Genomic DNA, 20,322 nt, shown 5'->3' with positions numbered 1-20,322 from the left:
TCTTGCCTGAAATTCAGTTCGGTTACGTCATAAACCATTCTTGACATGATACTATTTACTTCTGGTAACATAAAACATCAAAAAATAATGTAGTTCTCCGTAACTAGTACTATTATTATTATTATTATTGAAATTCTGCGTCTCTATTCAGCATCGAAATTATGAGACGTAGACTCGCAGTGACGTAACAAGGGTGGGCAAACGGGGCTTGTGCCCCGGGTGCCGGATTGGGGGGCGCAAAATTGGGCAAATACTTGGGGAAACGGTTTGATTTGGTTGGTCAGGAGGGCGCTAAGGCGAGTTCTTGGCCCGGCCGACAACTAGCGTATTTGCGTCGCTGTAGACCTGCAGTTTAAAGTGAAATTGAACCACCATAAAATATTCAAATCTCAAAACTTTTCCATGGGAATCGAACGCGGGATCATCCACCAAAAGCGCACACCCTAGGTACTAGTTTACTAGTAAGCGGTTAGCGTACGTGCCTTTGGCGTGGGAGACCCGGGTTCGATTCCCGGAGGTAGCTCATGTGGTTCGAATTCCACGTTAATCAGTAGGTCTACGTTTCATATAGCATCGCTGCTGAAAGTAACGTTAAACTCAAAATCAACTCAAGTTCGCTAGTGTTTGACATCTAATGATACACATAATTGTGGATCTATTTACTGAGTACTGTCGATTTCAAGTTTCATCCTGGGTGAATTATGACACCGATAGTTGTCCATTTGTTCTTTTTTCCCCTCCTTAATTTATATGTTCAATGTTAGTTGCACTCTTTAAGATCATGCATGAAAGGGAAAATTGGAAACCATTGGGGTTTGACATAAATTGCCTTAATTCTGAGAGAAAGTAGTGTTGGGAAGGACTAAAAATAAACTGCGTTCTGAAGGGAAGGAAATAAAGAGAAATTACATAATTTCTGATCTGTAGACATTCTGCCTAAACTTAACAAGAACTACGTATAACCAACAGCATGTTGTAAAAATAAAAGTATTTTTTACAATCGAAGAGAGATAGGAAGGCTGTGATAGTGTTAGTAAATGATTGTTACATTCCTTCAGTCCAAAGATGGTGGGATTTCAACATTTTAAACTTAAGGCCTTGAAACAAAGGTTATACTTACTGTTAAATTGTTAAACAGATAAATACTTCTCTGTGCAAAAAATAAGTTTTTTTTTGAAAAAAAAAAACAAGAAAAAAAATAATCATCTTTCTTTCTTTAGTGTAGAGACAATAGTGAATTCTTTACTTATTGTTCACACTTTTTCACCAAGTATTTGTAGTTTGTCCAGAGAAGAGGTGGTGCATCGCTGGTATTATAGTTATTAATTTGTTAAATTTTGTACAGTTTGCCATCCCACATGTAGAGGGAAAGTAGTGTGGTAATGTCTGTCTTTTATTTTTCCGTAAATGTTAAAATGAGAAACTAAACATCAGAAGATAATGGCCACTAGTTGTAGAAGAATTTTTTTATTATTTCTACCCTGTTTACTGACCCTAAAAGAATCACACTTAGTGTGAAGATATATTGAATACATTTTTTTCCACCATATCATGTTGTCCATTTTGTACATTTGCCATTAACTTCTGACAGTTTATTCTATTTTTCTCTATCATATCTGTAAACCTGCCTTTAAGTCAGGTTATTGCTTTTCCTTGTTAATATTTTCCGATTTTTTTTTAAAAGAACTACTTTTCAGTGGTTATATATATATATTCATTTTGTCTGGTATACAGTATAATGCACATTTTTTTTTTCATGTTCATATATTTTTAGCTGTTAGAGGTACATTTTGAACAACTATGCTCTGTAATAATTAATGATGGTCCATTCTGTAAGATGCTCTTTAAATTATAGTAGTTTTTAAGTCCTTTTGTGATCACCAACACTTATTTTTTTTATGTGTACTGTTGTTGGGAAGAGCGTATATTATTTGTTCATTTCCTAATTAAAACTTTGGAGAGAGAGAGACAGACAGACAAAGCTAGTTTGTAATATTATCTGCGGCGATTAACTTTTTTTTTTTTTTAAGGGGGGAAAGAAAAGGTTGATTTTTGGGGATTGTCCTACTTCAAAATTTCTTCGTGGCAGGCATGAGAAGTAAAAGAGGGCAATAGTGCAGTGGGTGTGGTCATGCTGTTTTGCAAGTAAATGGATTTTTTGAGAGAAAAAAAATAAGCTTTAATCATGAAGATTGTTTTTGTTCTTTTTTTGTTTTGTTTTGTTTTGTTTACACATAACTTGTAAAAAGAAAAGCAGAAGAAGCGTTAGGAAATTCTGAGTGTATCGGTGACAGTGACATTAATATTATTACCACCTGTTGTGAATAGTGTTAAAACAATGCCTTCTGTATTTTTCCAGGATTTTCGTAGTGTTCTTTTTATTTCCTGTCAAGTGATCTAGTTTAGATAGCAACACTCTCTCCAGAGGAACAATAAAGCCATTGTTATGTGGCTTTTACGTAATCTTTCTCTTCCTTACCCCTCCCAATTTTTTAAATGACATACGATTGTGTACATATATATATATTAATTAAAAGCACTGATTGTTGTGTACTCCATTGTTACAAGATTGCATACAGATAGATTTGATATACTTCACAATGTCTAAGTGTCACACTTGTATGAGAAATTGTCTCCCCTCTCCAAGACACAGTTATGGATCAAGTGGTGTCGGGACCAACGAGAATTAAAAAAAGAAATAATAATAAATAAAAGACATTTATCACATAATATATTACATTTTTTTTGAAATGTTACAATTATTAGCCGTCAGTATATATATACATATATATATATAGTTAAGATATTAGTTAAGGTATTTGATAATGCAGATGTTTTCAGCGTTTGAGGTAACGTTTCACACATTTTACACACAATTCATACATACATACACACACACATACGTACATATATATATATATATAGAAATGTGTATATATATATATACATATGTATGTATATGTACCGCTACTACAAGGTAATGTAATGGTAGTTTTATTACTCTAGGTCGTATCTCGACAAGTGTGACAGTTTGTTCATATTGTTATATCACAAATTTTTTCAATATTATACAGGTAAATGGTTTATACATTCAGTACAAGGACACTTTTTTTTTTTATCAAGTAGAAAGTAATTTGACAATTCCAGCTGGTGTTAAGATTTTTATATGTTGTAATAGATGCTTGTTTCTTTTTCCTGCTATACAACTAGTGTAGCTTTTACATTTTTTAACGTACGTACGTAAATATATCTTTTTTAACTTCAGAAGAATGGTACCGAAGTTCAAAGAATTTGGCAGAGATTGACCAAAGTATACGTAACGTTAATTAAAAAGTATTGTAATTATTAGAAGTAAAGTGATAGTAAAATTATTCGTTTAAATAACAATAATAATAATAAGGGGTGAATATTCGTGGAGCCTGCTTTTTTAAGATTTTACTACAAACTAATTATTTTCACTTGTGTGTTTATTGTTTTTGGCTGGCTAAGTTGTAAGTGTAACGTTAATTTCTCTTTCCCATAGTATATATCAGATGTTCTCTACCTTTTTGCAGTGGCATGCCACCAACAGCGGTTCGCGTACCACAAGTTTAGAAACCTTCTGTGTGTATATATAGATCTTCAGAATATACACTTAATACTAGTTGTTAATTGCGGATTTCGTTCAGTGGTGGACAGTATGCATATTATAGCACAGTATAATTTCAAATAAAAATAGAAAGTTTCTTCAATTTCCATTACTTTTGCTTTAGTGATTTAGTAATTTTCAGCCTGTAGTTTTATTTTTTTTTCTTTCTTTTCTTGCTAATGTAAGTAAACCACGTGTTGTAGTTCCTTTGAAAGAAGAAAAAAAGTAGACTGAGAGATTTAGTGATATTGATTCCAGTTATATCTGCCAAATTCTTTGTATGGGAAGTGTTTGCATGGGGTATATAACTACTTTTTCAATTTGGAAAATTCTCATAAAGTAATTTCTTAAATGAAGTTTTTTTTCTGTGTACTCATTGTTTATATATATATATATATTTATATATATATGATGAACTGATGCGTGCAACACCGCTTCGCTTAAGTTATTTTTTTAAATCAACTTGTATACTCTTATGATTCTGCTGTATATTTATGTATATGTAATTGTGAATCCTCTTTTTTCACTTCTTACATTACAGTACACACAACTTTTTTTCGAAAAAAAAAAAACATAAAAATCAAATAATTACGTCATATATAGAATATTTCTGAAGATTAATTACCGTATTTACGCGATTCTAAAACGCATTTTTTTGTATTTTTTCCTCTCTCCAAAATCAAGGCGTGTCTTTGACTTGAGTTATGCAAATTTAGGCCAGATTAGATGGAGTTTGCCAAAAATTGCTAATACCGTTAGTCACGATTCTGTAAAGAATGTGTATTTGGCCATCAAAAGTGGAAAAATTGAAAAAATAGCCATACCGAGGAGCAAACAGATGATGAGCAGTAACGTGTCAGTGTTGTTCTTGCGAGTGAGAGTGCAAAACAGAAGAAAAGAAATAAGTTTAAATAATTGCTGAATAATTATTTATTTGTTTGTGTGTGTGTGTGTGTACATACTGGTATAATATACATACTGATATGACTAGCCTTTGGCTAGCTGGGGGTTACGCCCCCAGAACCCCGCATTTGCTAGGCTTACAGTTTCGCACCTATTAAACCCACAATTCCATCGAATTTCAAGTTTCTTTTCCTATTTGAACTATCTAAAAGATAAGATTTTGTTTCCCAAGAAAACGTCCATTTAAATAACATAGGAATTTCTTTATCCCCCTTTACACCCCTTAAAAATTAAAAATATTCACTTTTGGCAATTTTCCTGTCGGTTAGTCCCGGAAGTCCCGGAAAGCTACAATCATGCCAAATTTCTTTCCAAGTCAACCGGAAGTACCCCTTTTATTTATATCAGTTCATGCAGTTTTATATATAATTAAAGATACCGATAATGGGTTGCTATAAAACTGACGCAAGCACGTTTTGTACTAATTACATCAGGAAAATAAAAAAGTACCAGCAGATGCACATGAATATACCGTAAATTCGAGCAGTCCTCAACATTATTTGTTTTCCCATGTTTATTAATATTTTTTTATTTACTTGTTTTTAAATCAATGCAGTGTAGAGTTTTTTGATTTTCGCCAAGGGTGCGTCTTACATTTGTGGGCGTCTTAGATTCGCGTAAATACGGTATTGCAAAGCACAAAAGTCCGAGAAAACTTTGAAATTTGTTGCAACGGAAACTTAAGATTCATCTATATTTATAAAATGTATGTATATTTACAAAATGATCTTATTACTTGTGAAAAGAAGAGTAAATTCTCTAAAAAATAATGTATTTGCATTTTTATCTATATTTATCACTCATATAATGAGTGTTGCATTTTTTTAAAAAAAAGAAATCATAATATAGATATATATATATATTCTTATATATATGTATGAACATATCAAAATTTCTATCAGAGTTTGTGATGTCTTAATCTAGTCTGTGTAATTTTTTCTTCCTGTTCCGAGAGAATTGTGTAAAAAAGAAAACAAAAGAATTGAGTGGAAGAGATGTTTTAAAATCTTAAAAACACAGCAAAAACTGAAGTGAATGGTATATAGTGATTAATTTTTTTTTAGTGTACCTTTGTTAACTATTTGTTCTGGTTGTGATGGTTGGACTAAATGCATGTCTTTGTGGATTGAGCTTTTTTCTCGTAATTTATTTATTAATTTTTATTAAAAATGAAAGCTAATATTGTAAAAAGGTCGCTTTTTTTTTTCAAAGGGGAAGGAACGTAATGCTGGATCTTTTCCCTTTCTCAATTCCTCAAGGCATTGCATTAAGCGATCTCGATTGAATGGTTTTTGGATCCTTATGCACAGTTAGCAAGTGGTTTTGTGCTTGTGAAAAAAGACTGAATTTAGCCAGTATTCTTTCAAATGAATTGTTAATTACGTTTTTTATGAACTAAATTCTTCTTAGTCTCAGTGTGTAAGAAGAAAAAATTGTTTTTAATTAAAAAAAAACAACTAAAGAGCTGCATGCCATTGCTGTCTGTCAAAGGATTCAATGAATTATTTTTTTTAACTAAAGAAAAAGTAATATATAATATATATATTTTTATTTTGGCGTTTTTAAAAGTAAAGTGACCACATTCCCTTTGGTAGATATAAGGTTTAAGATTATTAATATTTTTCTCCCTTTTTTTCTGTTTTTATGATGCATTTTCAATTCTGACTGTTATTTATCTATCTTGGTAGCTTACTCCTAGTGGTTTTTCCCCTTGCAGTGTGGGACCAATTCTTAATGTCCTATTTAGATACATATATATATATATATATATAAAAACACACATGAAAATGTTAGAAATGGTTTTTAATATTGCATTAACTTCTTTTTTTCCTCTCTTCTTGATCATTGTTAAATGTGCCTGCACTTATGGAGGTGTGTATGGCAAATCTCAGTCTCCATAACCCCCTCCCCTCTTCTTCATCTGATCGTAGATCAGATTCATTATGTCCTAATGGTTAAGGAAAAAGAAGCAGCCAAATTTTCATCCTGGAGTATCAAAAAAATTTTCTTTTTTTTTTTAATTAATAGAATACCAACAGAAAAAGTGATAACCCAGGTTAGTTTTAAGGAAACAAAAATTAAACAAAAAAAATATTTCAATTAGAGGCTTTCCACCACATTTAGAGGTATTGTGTGGCAGAAGGCTTCTACTTTCTGTGTGGAAAGGTGTTTTGACATGCTTGTGGGAAGTGTTATTTTCAGAAAATTAAATAAAAAAAATTGTATATTTATATTGTGACTTTGGAGTAAATCAGTATTTATTACTGTGAATGGTGTTTGCTTTTTTTTCTAACCTATTGCTCAACTGAAAAAAAAAAAAATACACACAAGACACGTCAGTATATGTTGGGTAACAATGTTTGTACTGTAGCACAAATTATACTACACTAGCTGAAATACCATTCTTCGCATGGGTCAGATAAAATATCTATTGTATGTAAACAAACTGAACAACGAAAGGAAGAAAATGGTCGTTTTCTACTACTTTTACATGTCTCGGTACTCTTTCTCTCCCCGCTAGTGATTCCCGGCCCGCATACAATGGTAGCTGAATTTGAAAGTCATCGCTAATGGAAATGTCATCATTGACCTCAGCGACCGGAAAAACTATAGATTTGACACTAATAATGGTCATTTTGGATTATTTTTACATGTCTCGGTATTACTCCCCCCCCCCTAAACCACAGCCCGTAGCCAAATGGAGAGAATTTGGACGTTAGTGTGATCAGAGTTTCACTATTGATCTCAGCGACCACGAAGACTGAATTTGACACTAATATTGGTCATTTTCTACTATTACATGTCCCGGTAAACTTCCCCTTCTGAGACCCCCTGCTTCAAATTTGAGAGAAAAAAAAAAAAACGCTTCGTCTTGGTCTGGAGCCTGGACCAAGGTATCCGTGACCAAACTTTGGTAACTCTCGGTCTACTTGTGTGGTCCCCAGGCTTCACATAGACAGACACACAAACTATTTTATTTATATTATATTATAACGAATTGTTAAAACTTTACCTTCCTATTTCATGATTTCCTCGCAACTGGGAAAGCTACGACCGGTTTACAAACACTTTCACACCTTTTTTATTTATTTATTTAATATACGGTATTCTGCTGAATGTTTCGTTTTCAAATTTCAGGATTTTCGTGTGTAATTAGTGCAATGGGAACATTTATCATGGTCTTATTTTCGTTCATACGATGAGTATTATCAATTAAAAGGGGAACATATTCGTTTATCAAACACTTATTCAGTCAGTGGGCAAGAGGTCTGGTAAGGATAGTGTGTATGGCAAAGTTTCATGGCGCAATGTGTGAACTTCTGCAGCGGCAATTGTGCACAAGATATGTGACACGGTTGACTGAGGAAGCTGGAGTAAATCAGTGAAACTACGGACCACCTCAGTCACCGTGAACTTCTTTGAATGCAACGTCGGCTCAGAAAGATCTCTTAGGAGCTGTATCGCAATCATCTTCTGGTAACGTAAGTTGTAAAGCCTGAAAGTAGATGAAAGCATACAAGTATTTCTTATGGCGTATATAGCTAAGAAGGGCAGAACATAAGTTTTCTAGTAATACAAACACGTACTCTTCTCGAGTTAAGATTCTGAGATGTTGCATTCATTTTGCAGAAACGCAATAGAAAGAAAAAATCAAGGAATTCCAGTAGACTTTACATACAGACAATAAGTTACAAATTTTCAGTTACACTTTCTTATGTTTTTTTCCTCCAACATATGAATTCCGAACCCTATCTCGAACGTCTTGTGTGGCGTTGACACCAGTATACCACATTTTGGTCTTCATAGTTAATTTATAACGTATTAAGTTTGTCTTTACCCATATCTGATGCAAAAACACTCTCTTTGACCAGGAATTCCGTTAGTACACGCAGGCGAAACTGACTTAATACTTGCATTTTTTTTTCCTTCCTTGCTACTGTGCATTTGCATTGCACCGGTCACTTCACCCTAACTTCGTTTTCAGTGCGGACTTCGTAGAATAGACAGATTCAGTATCAGTGATCATGTAAGCGATTCACTCACTCGATACATCTTCCCTGAAGGACCGCAATAGATACTTTTCCTTCCATTAATTTATACACTTGAATACTTATTCTTGGAGTGGCCCCACGTGGCATAGTCGCTAACGTTCTTGCCTTTGGTGCGAGCGGTCCCGGGTTCGATTCCCGGTAGGGACACTCGGTCGAAAAAGTGTAAAAGCTTTTTCAGGCCAGCCATCTTGAGTGGTTTTTCCTCATTCACGCCAGTCAAATGCCGGGATGGTACCTAACATAATGCTCCCATACAGCTTCCTTCCTTCCCTTTCATCGGATAGTGTGCTCGCCGAGGGACGTCGTCCCTTATATACATGACGGGCTAAAATGGCCATAGATACCGAAAGCCCAGAAATCTAATTTCTTACTTATTGTTGGACGCTGTATGCCCTTGTAAAATCATCGATAATACGAAATACCAGATCTTGTGACTTGCGATTGATGAATACCGTGGATTTTGGAGAATGCTCACCTCTTTAAAACCCTTCCAGTATGTTATGTAAATCAAAGGATATTCCTAGAATTATTTTAAGATTTCAGCAATACTACTGAATGAAATAGTTTTGTGTTTTCAATATGCAGTTCTGACACTGACGTTCAAAGTGAGGGAAATGTTTTAAAATATGTCGAAAGCCAGGGAAATTTCACAGAAAAAATAAAGAGTGTCGGAATATTTTTTCAGCTGCTCGCAGAAAATACCAAGAACAATCAAGATCAATTAAAAACGATAAGAGAAAATATGACCAGAAAAGAAAATTAGAAATAAAGATGCTTGAAAAGCGCCGAAAGATGTTAACACTTGGAAAAAAGAAAAAAAAAATTCAAATGCTACGTAGATTTATTGGTTTAATTTTTCCCTCAAGTTAGCTGTAAACGATAGATGGTTGACTTGGGAGTTTAGCGTCCCGTTGAGGCTATATGAGACATTAACATACAGGCACTCTCCAAATACATAGTGCATGTCCTTTGAAAGCTTCACAAACACATCGATACCAAAATTGTCTTCCTGCCTTAATTAGGAGCTGAGCTATGAAGGTTTAAAGCCATAACGCAGATGTGCGTCAATAGGCGTTTAAAGTTGAAAATATTAGAAACAAAATATGCCAATTAGAGACGTCCATATAAATATATCAGTCTATGGGCCAGACAAGATTTGAGTATAATTTGGGGATACCAGATTTCCTTCAAACCACAATTGTATTGGTACCTGAGGACCACGAAAAACTATGATGGTAGTCTCGGAACGGTAGCTTTTCAAGATGGCTTTGAATCAAAGATGGCGCCCGAGTCGATTTATAAAACTCGCAATAACTCTGCTCAATTACCGAACTTCAACGCTTTTTTTTTTTTTTTTTTTTTAAACGATAACTTTTGCAACAAGTAATGTCATCATTTTGCCGTATCTTGGACGATATATAAGGAAAATAATAAATGAATTTCGAAGCGCTTCAAGTTTTATTTAATCTTCGTGACGACAAAAGATTCATGAAAAAATACTTTGGGCAAAAAGTGTCATTAATTAGCTTTCGTTTGATGTATTTGTGAACATTTTAACAATAATACAACCGTAAATATCAAGATTTGAATGTTCAAAGGGGCGCGGCGTTCAGAAAACTCAAATAAAAAATTGATTTTTAAAATAAAACTTTTCTTCTGCAAAGAGCACATAACATAAGCTACATTTGATATTATTTTACTCTCTTTAAATATGAACTTACCTTGCAAATTTTAGTTGAACTCTTTACTGTCTGAAAACCCAACTTCTTCGTTAACTGTATACTCCTCAGGATCTATTTGAGGTAGGTTGTCACAGTCCGTGAACTTACAAGCAGGTGGATATTTCATGTTATTAAGCAAACAAGAACTGCTAGGTTGCTTACAGGAACGGAAACAAAGGATGGGTAATCGGTCATCTACTGAACAGATACATGTCAACTCTCGTAATTGTCCAACCATGGTTTTCAGACTCGGGAATTTCGGGAAAGTTCTCCAGACATCGTTTCCAAATTGCAGATTGGTAATTTGCTTTGAGAGCATGCTGATAAAGCAATCTTCGCAGGGAGTAAATTGAACAGAATCGATTACACCTCGTTTACTTCGAAATAATTGGTAGTGTGCCTCATTTACTTGATTAATACGCTTATGTCTCAAATGCAGGAAGCAAAGAAACTTTTGTAGTTGGCTGAAAAAGTTCACTGTTCCAGTCTCTTCCAAAGAAAGAAACTAAATGTATAAATTCAGCGTCAATTCAACAGTTTAATTGCCTTTAATTTTTCTTGACTACACATAGCACTAACTGAATCACAACCAGTCATTATGTAAAGAAAGGATAAAGTAGACAATAAAGGAGATCACAAAACTGAGACAAGTTTTGTTACATCAATAAGACGAATTCGGTTTTTTGTTCCACGTTTAATAGAAACATTACTTTGATTTTCAATATGCACAGGCGTATATGCAAACAGAACGAACATATTCGTGTCATTTGATTTACATATGACATTTGAAAACTCTTGTAAGTTATGTTTAATATGTAACATCATTCTCGTATCAGCTGCGTCTTGAGAAGATGACAGTTCTGGCACTTCATTCATATCTTTTCCTGTACTTTTTAAACACATGTTTCCATACATTACGAACAAAATTTTTCCTTTTTTTCCTTTTGCTGCCAACTTTCTGCTAGGATTCTCGTTACCTTGTTCTTGCTGCCATTACTTGTTAAGAATCGCTTCCAGTTTGTAATTTATGTGCACTCTTCAAAACATGAAATGATATCGCTTCATCAACATCACTCAAAGTTCTTTAAGCGGACTTTATTGATTTCTCTTTATAAGTGTCAAAAACTACGTCAATTCGGTCACTGACATGACCTACTTTTAAAACTTCTAGCAGTATTAAATGAGATATTTCATCAAAGGTACATTTTTTCCATGTAACTTATGAACTACCTCCATTACGTCAATAACTGTTGCAGATTTACCTTGTGGACGGTCAGTAGGTGAAATCATACCCTCAAGAAAGTTCGCTAATGTAGCTTTATGGTGCCATTAGGATTCGCTAGACTCCATAGCAAAAGACCCAAAGGATGAGTTAAAAGTCCCTCTATGTTTAGGTTATGGTTTTCTGCTAACAAAATCATATTCCCGAAAATATTTTTATCTGTCTTTAAATTATTTCTTTGTTACTGTTTTACGCCTAACTTCTGGTTATTTTTGAAAGTTTGCAACTGATTTTTTTTAGTAGAGTCAAAGAAACATTTATTCTTTTCTAAACGATCATGTTGGAAGTCTTGGTAAGTTTTTTCCCTTTTCTGTCTTGCCAATAATAAATCATTTTGAATTTCTGTCTGCGCTTCTAAGCCTTTGAAATGTGTATAATGTTGAGGGATTTTTGTCGAAAGGGTTGGTCCACTCATTTTACAGAAGCTCGACTAAGGCAGAGACTTGTTCTTCGTCTTTAGAAATACGGGTCTTCTGAAGATCCGGATGCTGGTATTACTTGTCTGGAATGATTTCCACAAATTTTCATATCTTCCCAAGTGCTGAAGCTCGATATTCTGCGGTTAAATATTATTTACTGACTGCTTCAAGCTTTAAACTGAATCCTTTTGTCCCACCTACTGTCTGTGTATCTTTATTTACTATAACTATTCTATCAGGCCTTGTTTCCATTTTGTACTAATACACAATAACACACTGAGCAAGGCTATGTGATAATATGTAAAAAAAAAAAAAAAAAAAACAGTATCACGTAACAGTTTCAACACAATAACTGTGTCTTCATCAGACTTCCACTTTATTTACTCTCTCTTCTAGAGCCTGATCAACCGGAATTTGTGCAAATGGATTCTTTGATTTAAGCTGAACAGAAAATTCTACAGACATCTAGAACTCAAAAATGGAAAGATTTGTATTTTCTAATTGGGATAGTTCATCCAATTGAATTGAGAAGTACCTGGAATAGGTCATTTTATATAAACAAAACACCATGGGATCAATTTTTGTAAACACGAAAAGTAGATTAACCAATAACGAGCTCGAATCAAGTCCAACAATGATTCCACTAAATCTATATAAAACATCCAGAAAGATGAAAGTACTCCATTCTCATGTCTCAAATGATTCATATAGCCTTCGAAAAGAATAAAACTTCCTTTGATTTTGTCGTCTCCGTACAACGTTTCAAAATTATTTGAGATACTGTAGGTTTTCAAATGAACATTTAATTTTGTGATTAAAGGGAAGCTGAATATTTTCGACTTCGACATGATCCAAGAACTCATTCCAAATTATTCTTATTAAAGCTTCGTAGACGCATTCGTGGAATCTCACAGCACGGTTGTATTGCTTTCCGTCTAAAACTTTACAAATGAAGCCAATTGCAGTTCTTCCTGATTCTACTGCTAAATCTAAGTCCAGCATTACCAATAACTTCCCAATATTAGAAAGTAGGTTACAAACTATATGAAAAGGTCCCATCATTATGAAAATACTGTCAAATTCATTGAGATGTATCCATTTAATTTCTGTTGCTTTCGAAAAAATGGCCTGATCTACGACAACGATAATATTTTCCAAATTTAGCCTTGACTTTATTTGATTGCACTCAGTCAATATTTCATAAACTGTTGACATCAGTTTCTGGGTGATTTATGGAAGGCAAATAAGCTATTGGATTTGGTTAACGTTGTTCCTGACTAATATATTAAATCCTGTCCAAGAGCTATCGATCTAATTTCCAGACTTGCAATGCCGACTTAGAACCCAAAGTAAATTTTTCCGTTTAAATTCCGGAAACAAGCTAAGGCAAAAAGGAAGTCACTCTGTTTTAATCTTAGGACTCAATCTTCTTACCTGCAATATATTCTGGTAAAGGTGAATGGTGAAATACCACGTATCTTTTCTTCTTATCATTATTAAATACAGGTCTCAGAGGTAAATACGAGTCTGATACTTTCTGAATTATAATGCTGTTAACTCGATGAGTTTATGGAAACATTTTGCCTCACTATTCATTGTTTACATTGAATTGCAGTGCTGACGCGCGCACCTTTAAACATTCAAATCTTGATATTTACGGCTGTATTATTGTTAAAATGTTCACAAATACATCAAACGAAAGCTAATTAATGTATCTTTTCTTTTGCCCAAAGTATTTTTTCATAAATCTTTTGTTGTCACGATTAATATAGATTAAAACTTAAAGCACTTTGAAATTCATTTTTTTGTTATTTTCCTCATATATCGTCCAAGATACAGCAAAATGATGACAACGATACTTGTTGCAAATATAATGAGCTATCGTTTTAAAAAAGAGCGTTAAAATTTGGTAATTAGGAGCCGAGATATTGCGTTTTAAAAATCGACTCGGGCACCATCTTTGATTCGACGCCATCTTGTAAAGCTACCGTTCCGAGACGGCCATCATAGTTTTTCGTGGTCCTCAGGTACCAATACAATTGTGGTTTGAAGGAAATCTGGTACCCCAAATTATACTCACCTTACCTATACTGGCCTATAGACTATATCGAGTAATTAACAAAAAGTTTGTTCCCTTCATTTCCCATGAAGAAGCAACAGTTGGCTCAAGAGTTCTCTGCTAACAAACACTTCGCATTAGAAAACTTAAGAAACTGAAGCATACATCGTCAAAATAATTGTAGTTGTTAAATTAAAGACAGTTAAGATAATTTTGTGTTCGTAAAAAGATGCTCGTACTGCGATTGCAATTGCAAGGCAAAAGGAACTAGATAAAGAGCGTAAAATCTAAGAAAATTCGTCTGAAAACGGACAGGACACATAGAAGAATTAAAGGATAACAAACTTATAAAAAGTGTTGTAAATTTGTAACATTCAAATGACCTGCAAAAATTAAAATAAGCAAAAGAAGAACGCACATTCTGTAGCAGGGTTTACATTGGCCGTGAAAGTCAGGGAAATGATTTAGTATATGCCAACAGTCAGAGAAATCTGCTATGTTATGGAAGAGTCAAGTTTTTTTGAGTTGCCTACAAGATACGAAGGCCCTCCAAGAGTCAAGACAAGTTCAGAAAGGTAAAAATTCTGAAAAAACAAAATCTTTAGTAATAAAGAAGCTTGAGGAACCCCAAGGGATGTTAGAACTTTGAAAGGAAAAGAACAAATGAAATAAAAAATTCAAATGCTACAGAAAAAAAAGCTGTTTGTTGATTATAGATATCGAAAGTTATAGTTTGTATATAATTATTGTTTGGTACTAGCGTTTCATTGCACAGGGTGTTTCAAAATGAATATCGGAGTTTTAATGCTGTGTAGTATTTTCCTCATTTAACAATACATCAAATGAAAGAGCAACTCAAATAGTTTTTGCTACAAGCACTGGCTCAAATCCCAGGAGATGAGGGGGAAATGTCTCCTCTCATCTTGAAACTAGGGGGACTGTTACCCCAATAATCCGATTTGAAATGTGTTTTTTGGGGAGAAATGTGATTTGTGTCCGACTGCCACAAAGGAAAGTGAGATGAAATTGGATGTCCTTTGTCCTTAAACGTATTCAGATCTCAGAATGTGTTCACGCAGAGAGCGAAGAGGAAATCCTTGCACGAATCTTCGCTGCCAGTGACATCATCAGAACGATACCAGGGATATTTGAGCATGTGCAACAACGCTTCCTACGACGCTGTTCTGCTTGCAGCGATGCCAGGGACATCTACATCTATTGTGAAGCTGTGAGTACATTACCTATCATTTTAATATACTGTTTTACATAGTACAGTTTGTGACGGTATTATTTTGTAAATCTCGCACACTCACAAATTGTTTACCATGATACATGATGTTTGATGGGTAACAATCATGCTGAACATGTACTTAGTAAACGAACTTCGGAAGCAAAAACGTCCATGTAAGCGTAATCATGCCTATAGATCACAAATACAACTATAAGAACGTTGGATTTGCATTAGATATGTATTTAGATATATTTGGAGTATCTACTACAATGTGCGAATACTCAGAACGCGGGATAACTTGTATTTTAGCTGACAATAATGGGTATATTTCCCTTGTTCACATACTGTAAACCTATCACATCATCTACGTATTTGTAGCATTTTATTTCCTAGTAATATATAAACAATTGTGTAATATACTAGCTACTGGATACATTATATGCACACGTGGAACTTGTATTTGTGCTTGATGATAATGGATAAATACAGCGCTACACTAAACATTTATTTACAATACACCATATGCTTTTCGTGGATATCATATCAAGAAATATGGCTTTCTTCATACGTTACTATTTGATGGGCACATATATTAGTAACCTATGTCCTCCAGGAATACTGATTCACATATAGAGACACTCATGTCCGATTGATATGAATGTTTAATATATCGTCTTTACACAGAAAGTATGTTGGATGCAGAGCTTCCGTTCTGTTTACAGCACTATACACCGAGTATTACTACTCGCAGTGTTGTCAACTCGGAAGTACTTTTCATGTTGAGCAATGTGACTAAGCTCAAGAACCCATATTTTACCTGTTGTTTATATTACTTGTACAATTTAGTTTATCAAGTTAGTAACACTGTTATTCAACTGTTTGGTTTTTTCACCTGTAAGAGCGAAGTTACTTATGGAATTCTTGTTCAGGATCTCTACCCACTCCTGTTTTGGGTGAAGGAGTCCAATTTCCTACAATTGTCGACTACATTGGGCTTATGCAGACTTCCCTGTCAACAGATCTTTCAGGATCAATACCTTATCGTCGAGTACCTCCTCGCACGATACTTGCTATACCTGGAAGAACTTGTTTGTTTTCCTTTGTGCGAAATTCCTGAAATAATAGGCAAGTAAAAGCACCAAATCTCCTGCTTTAACCTCTTTCCGGAGAGCTTGTCGCTCATTGTGGGCTGTGTTACTTCCTTGTCGTTTGGTTAACTTATTCTTGAGAGCTTGAAGTAGGGGTCTGTTCTATTCATCTTGTATGTCTTCAGGATCGAGATTGGTCTTGGTTATTTCTAAATAGATTTGCACATAATGATGAAACATCAGTCCAACTGGCGTTACTCCTAGGGAACTGAACACAGAATTGTTCATAAGCATGACACATTCCTGCGGAAGCGAACACCACTTCTCAAGGTTCTCATGGTAAATATGTCGCAATAGCCTGATGAGCTCTGCGTGGTTTCTCTCTGGTCTGTTGCTGGAAAGATGGTATTCTGTGGTGAAACGTAACTTTATGTGCTGTGCTTCCAGGAGATCGGAGAGGCGTCCACTCCTAAATATGGTAAAATTATCATACACTACCACGTCTGGTCGCGTAAGATGCGAGGTATACGTTGATAGTGATTTGATAACATGGCTGGTTGAGGCCTTAGTGTTGGGGTAGACTACAATATAGTTGCTGAAAGCATCCGTAACCGTCAGTACGTATCGATATTTGTAAGTTGAAGCTGGCCATGCGCCCACGTAATTAATACAAAGTACTTGCCAAGGCCTAGAAGCTTCGAATACCTTATGTGGTTGTACGGGAGATGCGTATCAACTTTGCTTCTCTTACATTCCACACAATCTTTTTGAATCTGGATGTATTCTTTCATGTTGGGCGCCAAAAGCAATTCTCTGATAATTTCGTGTAGACCTCCCCCGTGCCGAAATGTCCTGTGCGTTCATGCCTAATCCACAGTATATCTGGTACCATATCTGCCATAAGGGCAAATCCTCCATTGTTGCGGGTGCCTGGGTTGTTTGACTTCTAACATGTCATTGTCCAGGCGGTAATTCTCATTCCAATAGCTCCATCTCGTATCGTCTTTAGCTACTCGAGGATCTCTGAGAGCCAGGATTATCGGAATCAAGTCTTGATATTGTTACTATTGAAGACTTAACAACGCTGGTGTGAGATGCTGGATTTCCTCACAGAGGGCCTATACGGAGTTCACCCGGTATTGGTAAGTTTCCCCATCGATGGCTACACGTAACAATACGTCCATGCTACATTTATCTTGCCTTTGTACTCGTACTGCTGCAACTCAATGGACCACCTGGTTAGGCTGCTGTTCCAGTTTCGCTCGTTCTTCAGTCATTTCATTACTTGGTTGTCGCACAAGATCTTGAATTTTTGTTCTACTGGCAATTTAGACCATTTTCGCACATCGAACGTATCAGGTAAGCATTTCAGCTCACTGGAACTATTAATTCCTCTCGGGTGCCTTCAACGTCCTGCTAGCATACTCGAAGACTTTAGCTTCGTCGTTGTGCTCCTATTTCAGACAAGCAGCTAACGAAAGACGTGAGGCGTCACTCTGGATCAAGAACTCTTTGTTCCGGTCAGGATGTTTTAGTACATCTTCTTGCACTTGCTCTTTGAGCTTTGTGAATGTTTGTTCATAGTCTTTTGTCCACATCCCTTTGCTGTCTGCTTTCAAAAGCTTAAAAAGAAGTTGCGCGGTCTCCGCAAACTTCTCTAAAAGCGGTGTTGATATTGAATCAACTCTAGTCAAAGCTGCAGTACCTTTTTTGTCATTGGACGTGGGAAGTTGATGATGGGCCTTACTGCATCCGTATCTTTTGTCACACCTTCCTTTATCATATATTCCAAGAACTTCTGCGTTCTTCTGCAGGAGACACTTTTGTCCAGGTTGAGATGTAAGTTGGCATGGCGAAAGGCCTGTAGCAACTTCCGCAAATGGTCCAGATACTCTTCAAACGTGTTGTCCAGGGTTTGGATGTCATCCATGCACTTGATCAATGATTCGCCGAATCTTTCTGGTGGGATCTCTCATTTCAGAACTACATTCAGCGCACTATTACCATTTATGTAGCCGTAAGGCACGACACGGAAATCCCATTGCTGTCCTTCGAACGAGAATGCGGTCTACTTCCTCGACTCTGGATGTAGGGAAGGGAAACGGAATTGTAACCTTGCATGATGTCCACCGACGACCAATACTTCTGTTGAAAGTTTTCCCAGGACATCGAGAGGCTCTGTCCTTACTTGTTTCAACTTTACGAACGAGTTCAGCCTTCTGAGACTGAGGCAGATAGGAATTTGGCTCCTCCTTTCTTAGGGAACACTAAAATAGGGTCGTGGATGAACTGGGCCGAATTATCCTGCTCCTTGCGAGTTTAGGCATCTTTCTCACTTGGTTGCGGTACTTCACTGGTATGGGGTAGGACTTCCTTACTATGGGCTGACTCAGTTTTACTTCTATCCTGTATATGAAGTCACGGCATACCCTGGTGTCTTGCTGAACACATACTGATATTCCATCAGTAGTTCGTAGAGTTGGTTCTGTTCCATCCTGCCAAGAATCTCCGCGCTCCGAGTCACATCGTGGATCCGTCCACATACACTTTGTCGACTTCTTCTTCCAGAGCATACGTTCTACTCAAATAGTTTATACAAGCGTCATCCTGTTCTTCGCTCATCCTAGCCTCAGATTGGAAATCTATCAGAGCTCCCAGTTCATTTTACACGTCTATGCCTAACGCCAACTCTTCTGACAAGCGCTCTACTATATACACCTTAACAGAGCATTTGATGTCGCACACCGTCAATGGAATCGTGGCTCTGCCTCGAACTCCAGATTCCTTGCGTCCAGTAAAGTTAACCAACATTACACTGTCTGCTTTTTCTTTCCTAGGCCGGTACATATCATGCGTGACTGTCCTCCATGTGTTATAACTTAGCAGGGACACTTCACTCCCAAACGGGTCCCCAATTTGGTTCGTTGGTCCAAGATGGGGCGCCTTGGCCAGGATATGTTAGTTTTCCTGCTACTGTGTGAATGAACTGACGTCCTGATATCATCATTGGTCTTCTCTCGGATTCGGTTTCCTTCTCCACTCTTCTGTTTGTCTTGCTCTGGATCCGTCTCGTGTTTCCAGGGACCATCATGACCATCACTTCCAGATTCTGGAAAAGAACCAGGACAGCATGTATGCAGTTTGTTGGAGGATCTAGAGAATCGGCTACAGAGAACTCAACATGAGAGAAAAACGTACTGAACTCCCAAAACGCTTGCCAATCAGCATGTTTTAAAATGTGGAATGTGATTCGGATTGGAAACAGGCAGACCCGGAGTGAATATCGGTAAATAATCACTGCCACAGAGATTTGGATATACATTTCGTATTAATGAGCCGGGAGGTTACACTGCATAAAGACTAGTGCAGGAATATTATCAGGGCCAGTAAAGAAGGATGCCGTCGTTTATAACGAATATCCCTCTCTCTTTAAGAAAGTCTGTCACCTGATGGCCCCGATCGTTCGTACGAATGGAGTCCTATTAGCGGTTTTTGCATATCTAAGATCTCCAACAATCGACATTGGAGTCTCGAGCTGGTGGTAAAGCTAAAGTAGATCAGCTGCTGTAAAGGCTTTAGATCGAGTGATATAAGGAGCAAATCGTGATCGGACAAGAAAAGTCGCACCGCAACTGCTTGCAAACAAGGGTGTTATGCTTACAATGGAAAGCGTTAGATACAGTTGCCTCGATGGCTATACCATCATGACTTGACCATCCGTGTGCTTATCGTTTCTATAGAGCATTAAAAGAAAAGACTGAGACGGTTGAAAATGGGTGTCTTGCAAGCAGGTAACAGCAGGTGAGTGGTGAGAGAACAGTGTTTCGCTTTCTTAAGGTGACTGCCAAAGTCATTAACGACCCATTGAAGAAGAGCCAC

This window comes from Thermobia domestica, chromosome 12, assembly GCF_964235325.1.
Source record: "Thermobia domestica chromosome 12, izTheDome1.hap1.1, whole genome shotgun sequence".
Lineage (NCBI taxonomy): Eukaryota > Metazoa > Arthropoda > Insecta > Zygentoma > Lepismatidae > Thermobia > Thermobia domestica.
Note: the sequence above shows the minus strand (reverse complement) of the source record.